This window comes from Periplaneta americana, chromosome 8 (genome assembly GCF_040183065.1).
Source record: "Periplaneta americana isolate PAMFEO1 chromosome 8, P.americana_PAMFEO1_priV1, whole genome shotgun sequence".
In the NCBI taxonomy this organism is placed as follows: Eukaryota; Metazoa; Arthropoda; class Insecta; order Blattodea; family Blattidae; genus Periplaneta; species Periplaneta americana.
In genome coordinates, this window is record NC_091124.1 from 110,616,173 (window position 1) to 110,627,387 (window position 11,215).

Below are 11,215 nucleotides of genomic sequence, written 5' to 3' on the forward strand. Positions count from 1 at the left end.
ATGGGATCTCCAATAGTTTAATGGAAATTTAATTACGTACGACACAATGTGTAGCGGTCGGCGCAGCAGCAGTGGACGGGAAGCGTTAAAGCGCGCTGGGAGGTTTATCGGCGCTGGATGATTGACTGAACGTTGCAACATTACACCCAGTACGGATCAAGTCACTCGAGGAAACACTGCTAATTTACTTATTATGATGTCTTCAAATAATTGTACATTATGCTTTTTAAATGTTTCTTTTCATTCACACTTTAAATTTTCATTCGCCTACCTTCTTTCTTGAAAGAAAATTGTTTTACTAAATCTTCAGTTTTTGACAACGGAACGACAGAACGTAATTTTAATGTACCAGTTATTGATTTTAGATTATGGTATCTGGCCTGCAAATTTTCAGTGTGGTTTTTGTGCTTATTCAACGGACAAAATGTAAATGACACGTTAGAAATGTTTTTTGTGACCAATCAAACAGTTTTTTTTGGTGTTGTTATAGAATCTTGTATAGGCTAACTCTCGTGGAAAATCTTTTAACAGTATCTCCAATGCCATCACATAGACCTTTACCACGCGACGTTGCAAAGAAGTGTCATTCAGCACTAATTCCATAATCGTCTTCATGTAAGCAATTATTTTATTTTATTTTTTTTTTGTATTGTGAACCTGATCCATTGGAAAAGTAGATGATTTTTTTCATATCGTTGAATTCTTTCTTTAAGAAATTGATTGCTTCGGATTGAAAAAAGTGAAAGGGATCGGTGTCATGTTTCATGGTTTCTGAGATGACAATACTTTTGTAACGAATTTCTGTATCTCCTTTGAAATATACTACGAAAGGATTTATTTATTTATTTATTTATTTATTTATTTATTTATTTATTTATTTATTTATTTATTTATTTGTTTATTTATTTATTTGTTTAAATATACAGAACAAAGAATATAATTACAAACAAGAGAAATAGAAATAAAATAATACAATCTATATAAAAAAAGGAGCTGCAGTAGTATTAACAAAATTTGAGACCGGATGAGCAGCGCTCGTGTTCGGTCACAGTTCAGATATAATATTAATAGGCCTATAAGAGAGTATAAAATAAAATAAAGTAGGAAGTAAAATTAGAATTGTACTGTATTGTGGCTTGGCATATGTTCCAGTGCACACCTTGTATTGAATCTTGTATTACAAATGAATAATTTTCAGAAAAGTCTGCAATAACTATGTAATTTTCAGGTTGTACATTTCTTTGCATTCCGTCAAAAATAAAATATGGCTGACTTTTGAAGGGATGACGATGCATCTTCTACATGAAAAAACTTAACATGCTAGTGAGCCTTTTCCTTTTTGAAACTTTTCACGGGGGTATAGTTTTTGTTGTAGCTTTCTTTTCTTGATAGGGGGTTCTATTGACATCAAACTCTTGTTTAATTCCTCAATATTAGTGATTTCTAGCACTGTATCCATAGAACTACTAGAAGAAGAACTTGGATAATCACTTTCTCTGTCCGCACTTTCATTTGATTCATGTTTATTAATATCACAAGAACTATCGGCTTCACATTTAATTTCACCTGACCTATCCGGAAATTGATTGATTTTTATGGAACGAATCATATATTTGCACATTCAAAGACTCCTTTAAATTGGGCTTTATCAATAAGTCGCGACTTACGCGTCTTAGTGTATTTTTCTTTTTAAAAGCGTGATTAGGAAGGTAAATGGATTTGAACACTTGTTATATATTACGCGATCTTTAACATCACTCATGTTGTATAGAAGTCACGTCACTGCGTGAAATTCAAACCCAAACTGATTATTTTTCTCTCCTGCCATCTGTTTACTGCCATAAAGTTTACTGCCTTACCCAGTCTTGCTATCATCAAACACTTGAATATAGTACAGTATAAACATAGACCTACAGCACTGTGAAGGGCTTCTCCTCTTAGCTGAGCTGCCAATAATAAAATAATTTTAGATAAGATATTTACTGTTCCTTAAGGAATTAATCATTTGATGATTAGTATGGTGACATCAGATGCAACGGAGAATTTCGTAAAACTAGCCACGGGCAGCCTTCTAGCCTATGGCTGCAAGCAGTTCATTAGCTGGGCATCGCGAGCGCGTGCATGCCTCCGGAAAATAAATTGTTACAAATGTATGGGTGCCGATCCCATATTTATAAATGCAGTAGTTTACAGATAATACATCAGCGAACAAGTCTATATTTTTTCAGATTTTTAACTTGGCTATTTAGTATAGTAATTTTGCTTTGAAAAAGAAATGATTAAAAAATAGGCCAAATTTTAAATTTATTTGTGATAGACCTAATATAATAAAAAGTGTTGTATTTAGTCTTTCAAATGCGCCAAACCGCAAATCTCAATTATTTGTAGACACAGAGTTCCAAGTGAGTTTATGTAACAGTGCGCGCATAATTTGCGTAACTTCAAATATTCATAACTACACAAATAATTAATAATTGTGAAAATAAAAAAATACGGGTCTCCTTATTTGATGTCTGGAATTCATGAAAAAAAATTCGACCATTTCCGAGAAGGTCGTGTTTTATTTTTGTGCGATTTGACGTGGAATGACTCAAATACAGATTGAAAATATATATGAAAATGTGACCGTAACTGACTCCGCACAACTGAGACGGCCAATTTATCTTTCTATGAGTGTAAAATTCCAAGTAGATGTAATACCTACACAAAATTTGAAGGATATACATCTTTCTATGGTGAGGAGAGAGAAGCAATATTGTTTTAACTAACCCAACATCATTAGAATGCCTTCCTGTAAAAGTAATTAAAACTGCCCTTTCCGTATCGTAGATTTATAGCTAGTGAAAGCACCCTATCTCTGATAGCAGCCCCAGGAAAAATCTGTTCGTCCTCTTACACGTTCATTTTCGATGCTGTTTGATATTTTCCAGTCGAAACGTCATTGAATAAAGCACACATGTTAACTCAATCATTGGGATTTCCTCATATTCCCTGTTGCTTTCTTTTACAATTACCGCTTTATGTTTCTGTTTAGTATACTTGAATTGGCAACAGTTTTCAATTTTGAAATCAATATTCTGGTCCACGTTACAGCTAATTTTTGCCTCTAATAAATAAAGTATAACATCATTACACAAAAAGTGTTTAATGGAAATTACTACACACCTCTTGTTGACAATGTGACGACTCCATTGAAATTCGTTCTACTTGGTAGATAACAATGGAAGAAAAATTAAGCACTGAAACAACTTGATATCTACAATGGCTGAACAATGGAGAACATTATATAAATGAAACTTATTGTGCTGTATGCTGCAGTAGGCCTAATATTATCTCCAGAATATCAAAAGTATACAAATAAGTTCACTGTCATGCGAATTTTTAGGGCAGGGACGTATAAGAAATAGCGAGCGAACAAGCTTACAGTCTTCCGCGTGCTGTATACGTATTTGGCAGCAGTTGTGTATGCTGTACAAGTAGGAGCGACCAAAAGACAAGGGTGAACAAAATTAACATTATGAAGTCGAGATGTAATAATTCTTTATACTTTTGTTTACACATTTCTAATAAATGCTACACAATTATTACACACTAGAATATGTTATCTATGTACAATTTTAAATAACCACAAAATATTTCTCGTACATTACAATATGAATCGAATAATTTAAAAATAACTGCGTTCACATACAACTTTCGAAACTGCTGGATTATTACACCATTGTCGTCATAAAAGAAATGCTGAAAATAAGCATTTTAAAATTAAATATCCCCAGCATCTCTTCTTCGATTTCCACCTTACACTACCCTTATTACGTCTCGCAAAATGTTATTTAAAGAAACAAATTTATGCATAGGACGCCTATCATGATCGAATAGCTTGGCCTTTAATATTTGTTTGTTAAGTTATGAGAACTAATTTTCGCTGCACAAATTTAGAAATACTAGGATACAGTTCATAGTTTAAGGAATTGTAAAAGCTAAAGAAGTCCTTATCATTATACGTATGCACATTTCAGCAGTGCAGTATGTGAAAGATCAATAATTTTAACTGCAACTCTGGAGGAAAACTTCCTCGATTTGCGGAATGGAAGCGACAGAAGAGCTCTAATGTGTGTTGAATCATTTACATTCACTATATCTGAATAGCTACTTCATTTCTTAATAATGCAATATTCTCCACATATTAAGGACAGTATGTTTCCTTCTTGTTCTATACATCATTGCTCTACTTAACGTATGCATGGATGGACAACCTTTGTACAGCTACCCCTCTTTCGGTGCGTTCTAGTAGGGGACGTAATTTAACCCGCGCGCAGAGAAATCTGCCCGTCGCGTGCTACTGACCATACGGACTTGAATAAGCACCACTGGTTTAGGGTCCACGTGTCGTATAGGCTATAGGAACTTTAAAAGACGAAGACTGAATATGCGAGTCGCTCCAAACTAATATACTATGTTGTTTACTTAGCGTCAGAGGATTCCGCTGTTGCATAAGATGTTTTAAATCAGAAATCTTCACCTGAATCGAGATGTTGTTTACAGAAACATTATACGCAAAACAAGTGAACTTGGTGACATTAATAACAAGCTATTTTTATAAACATTAAGAAAATCTATAAATTCCAACCGATTGTGCTAATTCTTTCATAAAGTGTTGAATTCTTTCTATAAAAAGTTCCAACGTTCGATGAAGTACAACAAGAATAGGTGTGGGGTAATTTCACTTGCATCAGGATTCCTTCACATACTGTAAATTTATATCGTGGCATCTCTGGCTGTACTTTCTTTCCGAAGAAATCCATGTCAACGAATCTCTTCAACTTAAAGATACGTTGCTACCAGCCGGGTTCGAGATCGTTGTCTTCGAATACAATGGAAGAACTGCCACGACGTCTGGATCTGTAAAACGGTGTATTAACCCAGTCATGGGCACTAATAACTCAATTAAGAAACTGCAGACTTCCTCTTAACTTCCCACTTTACTTTCGCCGGCTGTGACGAATATGCAGAAAAGTAAACATTGTTCAGTGGCGGATTGTGTAAGATTTTTACGAACTTTCGGCTCCGCTGGTCGTCTCAAATCCATTACTGATACTCAGTGCCATACTGCGCGTTTGTTTATAAAATAGTGTAAGCGAAAAGGACATGGGCGGGGGTTTCTATGTTCTGTTTCACTTCCCCGTTGTACCCAGGATTGTAATAATGGAAGAATCTATCGGTATCAACATGCGTATCTAAAGTACTTTATGGAAACTTTCACCGTAGCCGTTCGGCTCAAAGCATTTTTATTTTCTACAGTTATTTCATTGGCGACAAGTCATTAGCTGACGGAACTACATACAACTGAGAAAAAAAAAGATATTAAATTGTGGGAATTATTTAACCGATTTGTAAGTATCTTAAAGTTCTGAAATGAAATGAATTTTTAGTTTGTTCGTGACGCACAAGTGATGTATCTCGTGCGATACTTACGAACATTTTCAGTGTTATACTTTCAGAAACATTCAAGGTGTCGAAGCTCCTTATATGCTCTTCCACCAGAAAAAGTGACCAAGGAAAGGGTTGAATTCCAAAACGCATGTTTTTCTATCTATACATCTATGGTACTATTAAAGAGTCACAAGTGTCGCAATATGAGGAACAGCGTGAAAGTTTTTCAAATAAAAGTGGTCACATGATAGATTTCGGCGCCACCACCATCTTGAACAAGACATCAGTTTACTGGGACTTGGTTATCAAGGAAGCCATCGAAATCCAGCTAGATGGCAATAATTTCAACAGAGACGGGTGTCTACAGCCGAGTACAGCATGGAAATCTGCCATCAATACGCTTAGAACACCAGCACACGGCAGACAGTCGGGACCAGCAAGTAGCTCCTGATTGGCTACCGCTTCCATCAACCAGAATGCGCCTGGCGGTCGGGACTAGGAACTAGCTCCTGATTTGCCCGCAGCGGGAAGCCCTACTATTGCATCTATACCGGCTAGACATGGTCCCACATCACTTCATTCCCTGAAGAAGATGGCAGAGTTAGGCGTCGAAAGCTTGGAAGCAAATCTCCAACTCACCTGGCTGAGAATCCGAGAAGAGTTATTCTAAACACAATGAAGGTTATAGTAGAATAATACTGTCTGGAACATCTAAATGTAAAAATGGGATATCAACAAGGTGAGACTGATATCAAATATTGTTAGCATGTTGTGCGTGCGAGTTACAGAATTGTATTGCATATGATCGATTAGCTAATAGCATTTATGGATAAATTTGAAATGTATCAGTATCATGTAGAACATAGACAACTTCCCTTTCTTTGACTAAAAACTATCTTAAAGAGTGATAAGAAAATCTTCTTATCAAATATAAGACCCTACTTCAAGACTTACAGCAGAATTCACTGTTAAGCTTGGAGAAACAGTGATAACTGACAAGAAATCGAGTTTTTTCTGAAATCCTTTTGGCTTACAGCCGATAGAAGATCCTGAAAGTTTATAAATTGATAAATCTAGAGAACAACACGCCACTCACATTCCAGCGAAATCAGGAATCGAACTGTTCGTAATGCTGCCTAAGTCAGAATTTCCAATTATACTCTTTCCTTCCATATACAGAATGTTTCAAAAATACGGGGCATAATTTCAGGTATGTATTTCCCACATGTGGACAATCAAAATAGTTCATTACAACATGTGTCCGGAAATGCTTTATTTCCGAGTTATGGCCTTCACAACATTGAAATTCAACGGAACGTTTTTCTTTCCGCAGGTCGTTGACGTCAAAGGAGACATTAAGAGGGCACTCTGGCAGTTCATTCCGAGGCGAAGGTTACATTCAGTGTTGTGTAGGCGTTAAGACTGTGCGATATGTATTCAAATCAAGAGCTGGCAGAGATACACTTCATGTACGGTAAGGCGGACGTCAATCCTGCGCTGGCTCGTCGTTTGTACCAGGAGAGGTACCCACAGCGACAATGTCCAGATCGGAAGACATTTGTACGTCTCCATTACCGTCTGTGCGAGTATGAAAAATTTAACTCTCCTGGTTTGGGAAGGGGACGACCAAGATCTACAACTCCAGAAGTACAGGAGGAGATTCTGGAGGCTGCGAACATGACTCCTCCTATCAGCACACGAAGGGTAGCGTTGCAAGTCAATGTTCCTCATACGACTGTCTGGAGACTGTTGAAAAAGTATCAATTGTACTGTATCCTTATCATTTGCAACGCAACGTGTACAGGCCCTGTCACCAGCAGATTACCCTGCACGAGTTAGGTTCTGTCAGTGGTTCTTGCAGCAGTGTGGTGTAAATCCGAACTTTCCTGCCTTAGTATTATTTACAGACGAAGCACAGTCACACGAGATGTCATAACAAATTTCCACAATCATCGTGTATGGGCGTATGAAAACCCACGTGCAACTGTTCCATCTCATCACCAGGTGCGGTTCTCCCTCAACATATGGGCCGGTATCATTGGTGATCGATTAGTTGGACCCCATGTACTTGTAAACAGACTTACGGGGCAGGCGTACACAAACTTCCTGCAAAACACCATATCTCATGTTTTAGAAGACACTCCACTGATCAATCGTCAACACATTCACTTCCTGCATGATGGCGCTCCTGCACACTTCAGTCGTACGGCTCGCCGGTACTTGGATCTAAGGTTTCCTGATCGATGGATAGGTAGAGGTGGCCCAATTGCTTGGCCTCCACGCTCACCTGATCTGAACCCTCTCGATTTCTACTTGTGGGGCCATTTAAAATCATTGGTTTATTCGTGTCCGGTGCCTGATATGGAATCCCTTCGGAATCGAATTGTGACATGTTCTGAGGACATACGCAATACTCCTGGAGTTTGGGATCGTGTTCGCAGGTCAATGAGACATCGATGTGAGGTCTGTATTCAAGCAGGAGGTGGACATTTTGAACATCTTCTGTAATGACAACGACCTGCGGAAAGAAAAGCGTTCCGGTGAATTTCAATGTTGTGAAGGCCATAACTCGGAAATGAAGCATTTCCGGGCACATGTTGTAATGAACTATTTTGATTGTCTACACGTGGGAAATCCATACGTGAAATTATGCCCTGTATTTTTTAAACACCCTGTATAATGTATGTGCTTTAGGTAGAGTTTATCACAAGAAAGAAATGTAAAAGCTCTCAATGTACAGGAAGAGCTCAGAAATAAGTTTATTTCATTTTACCCGACATGTAAAAATTACTTCCTTGAATTTTTTATTGTTTACGAATACAGACCTTTCTGAGAACAGAGGAATGCCCTTTAATGTATAAAGACGTGAAAATTCTCACGTTCTATGTTACAAATAAGATATAATAAGAAATATTAACAAATAATGTAATCTATGCTAATTGTAAATCTGGAGCCCATATTTTTCTGATAATTTTCGATTTTCCAAAAATAATTGGTCCTAACATATAGAATTAATCACCCTGAAACCGAAAAGCGTTTTTTGAAATTTATGTTTGTATGTCTGTCTGTCTGCCTGGATGTTTGTTACCTTTTCACGCGATAATAGCTGAACAGATTTATATGAAAATTGGAATACAAATTAAGTTCGTTGTAACTTAGAATTTAGGCTGTATGGCATTCAAAATATTTTATTCAAAAGGGGGTTATAAGGGGGCTTGAATTAAATAAATCGAAATACCTCCCTTATTATTAATTTTCATAAAAAATATTACATAACAAAAGTTTCTTTAAAAATCATTTCCGATTAATTTTTGTTCTATGCATAATTTTGATAGGACTGATATTTAATGAGATAAATGAATTTTAAAATTAATATAACAACACCATCTTAAGGGGCTGTAATGAAATAAAAACAAATGACTTCGTCAATAAGGGACCTTGGTCAACAACAAAAGAAAGCTATCAAACATAGAATTCATAGATGTTTCTGTGTTTTATGAAGTAATATCGAGAGCTAATTAACCATTTGTATAATTATTATTTTACCATTGAAAAGTGTAGTTTCTCTAGATGGACATAATGCTATAATGTTATTACAGTAACTTCTGAGTGAATTGAGGACAGGTACGATTAAAAATGGCTTCTTATGCACAGAAAACTTGATAGGCTATTCTATACAATACGTTTCCTGTATTTCTTAAAATAATGTTTATGTACACATTCATTTTCATCTCAGAGAATTAACGAACAACGAGAGTGTATTGATTTAGTATGCAATAATAGTATATTAGCTTAGCATTCCTTTATTTTGTAATCCGAATTTTAACTATGCCCAATTGAATCGTGTTAAAATACATAAAATACATATGCAATAAATGCAATGCAAAAAATTGGGTAATGAGCCAAGCAAATTATGTTGCGCTGTTGTAAAAGTTGTTCCTCCTGAGATTCAAGAACCCCCATAACAAATTAAAACTTATCGGAGTACACCCATTATCAACACACATTTTATATAATATAATATAATATAATATAATATAATATAATATATAATAATAAATCTGTAACCGAAATTTTTCTGGTAATTTTCGCTTTCTCAAAAATAACTGGTGTTAACATGTATAATTATTCAACCTGAGACCGAAAATAGCTTTTTTGAAATTTTTGTCTCTCTGTCTGTCTGTCTGTCTGTCTGAATGGATGTTTGTTAACTTTTCACACGATAATGGTTGAACGGAGTTCGTTGAAAATTGAAATATGAATTAAGTTCTTTGTAACTTAGATTTTAGGCTAATGGCATTCAAAATACTTTATTTAAAGGGGACTGAATTAGATAAATCGAAATATCTCGTTTATTATTGCTTTTTGTGAAAAATGTTACATAACGAAAGTTTCTTTAAAAATAATTTCCGATAAGTTATATTCTATGCTAAATTTGGATAAGACTGATATTTAAGGTTAGCATACAAGACTTTTAAAATAACAATATAATACATATTCACCGCCGCCTCAGATTGTAGCGTTGTTGTTCCTGCAATAACTCCTATGTGCAAAATATAAAATGTTTGATTAGGAAGAAAAAACACATTTATTCATTCCATGACAATGGTACATACGAGATCGTGAATTTCGAAAGAAATAAATATAACTACGTATTACTATATATGCTGTATCACTATTTAAGTTATTTGAAGGGTTCAAAACCATAGTGGGACAAGCTCCATACTGAAGACGTAGAAAACAAGTGTTAAAATTAAGTTATTACCATAATTCAATGGAAACATATAGCAAGAAATATAAAGTATACACATTAAATCTAAATGACGTCAATCTTCATTAAACTATGGTTGCACGTAATAAAAATTAAGAAACATGTTAAAGGAATTGTCATTGCACCAAATGAGTGGTCTCTGAACCAAAATGATCGCATTTTAATTATTTAAATAGAATTTAAAATAAGTGATATATTAATCGATTTATCCTTGTATTAAACGCGAATGTTCCCTGGATCAAATGTCCTATTTTAATTATGTATAATTACTTTATATTTATTTCTTACATTCCAGCGGAGCGCACGGGTACGGCTAGTAATAAATAAGTGTTCCACCCATATTTATTGTAATTTGAAAAGGTTGTATTCAGTTTGTGTTTCCAGTACTAAAATAATTTACAAAGCTAGGAAATAATGTAATTTTGTTATTGTGTTTAGGTACAGTCTGTCTAAAATTACTAAATGCACCCTGCATCATTCTGAAATTCAAATCATGGAGTAGATATCACTACTACCTGCTTGAAGTGCCAGAGCGCACCGTGGCAGTGAACTGCTTCAGCAAATCTCTACAAGGGAAGAGGACGCCATGTTATTGAGACGTTGAGAACCACCCCTTTAGAACTGCCTTTCAACTCAAGATGGCGTGCAACTTTCCAGGTTTCCCACACCTCGTGAGAAGACGTTTTAGAGAACGTGGCATACGGTGTCGTCGAATTGTGAAAAGAGAAAATTTGACAATGGAGCATGCGTGGACCTTCTAGCGTATGCTATCTCCGACAGGACTTCGATTGCAGTGTCATTTTCTATGACGAGGTAATTGTCTTCAGTTGCAACGATAGTCCTGCCCTAGTTTATCATATGGATGGCCACCGATACGATGAACGCTTCGAGGGACGACTTAGGTCGGGTCGCGTAAGCGTCGCATGTTAGGAGTAGATGTCATACGATGGGGCAGGACTTCTGGAACGCATCCACGGTCGGTTTACGGGAGAAGCCTAGGAACGCATTTAG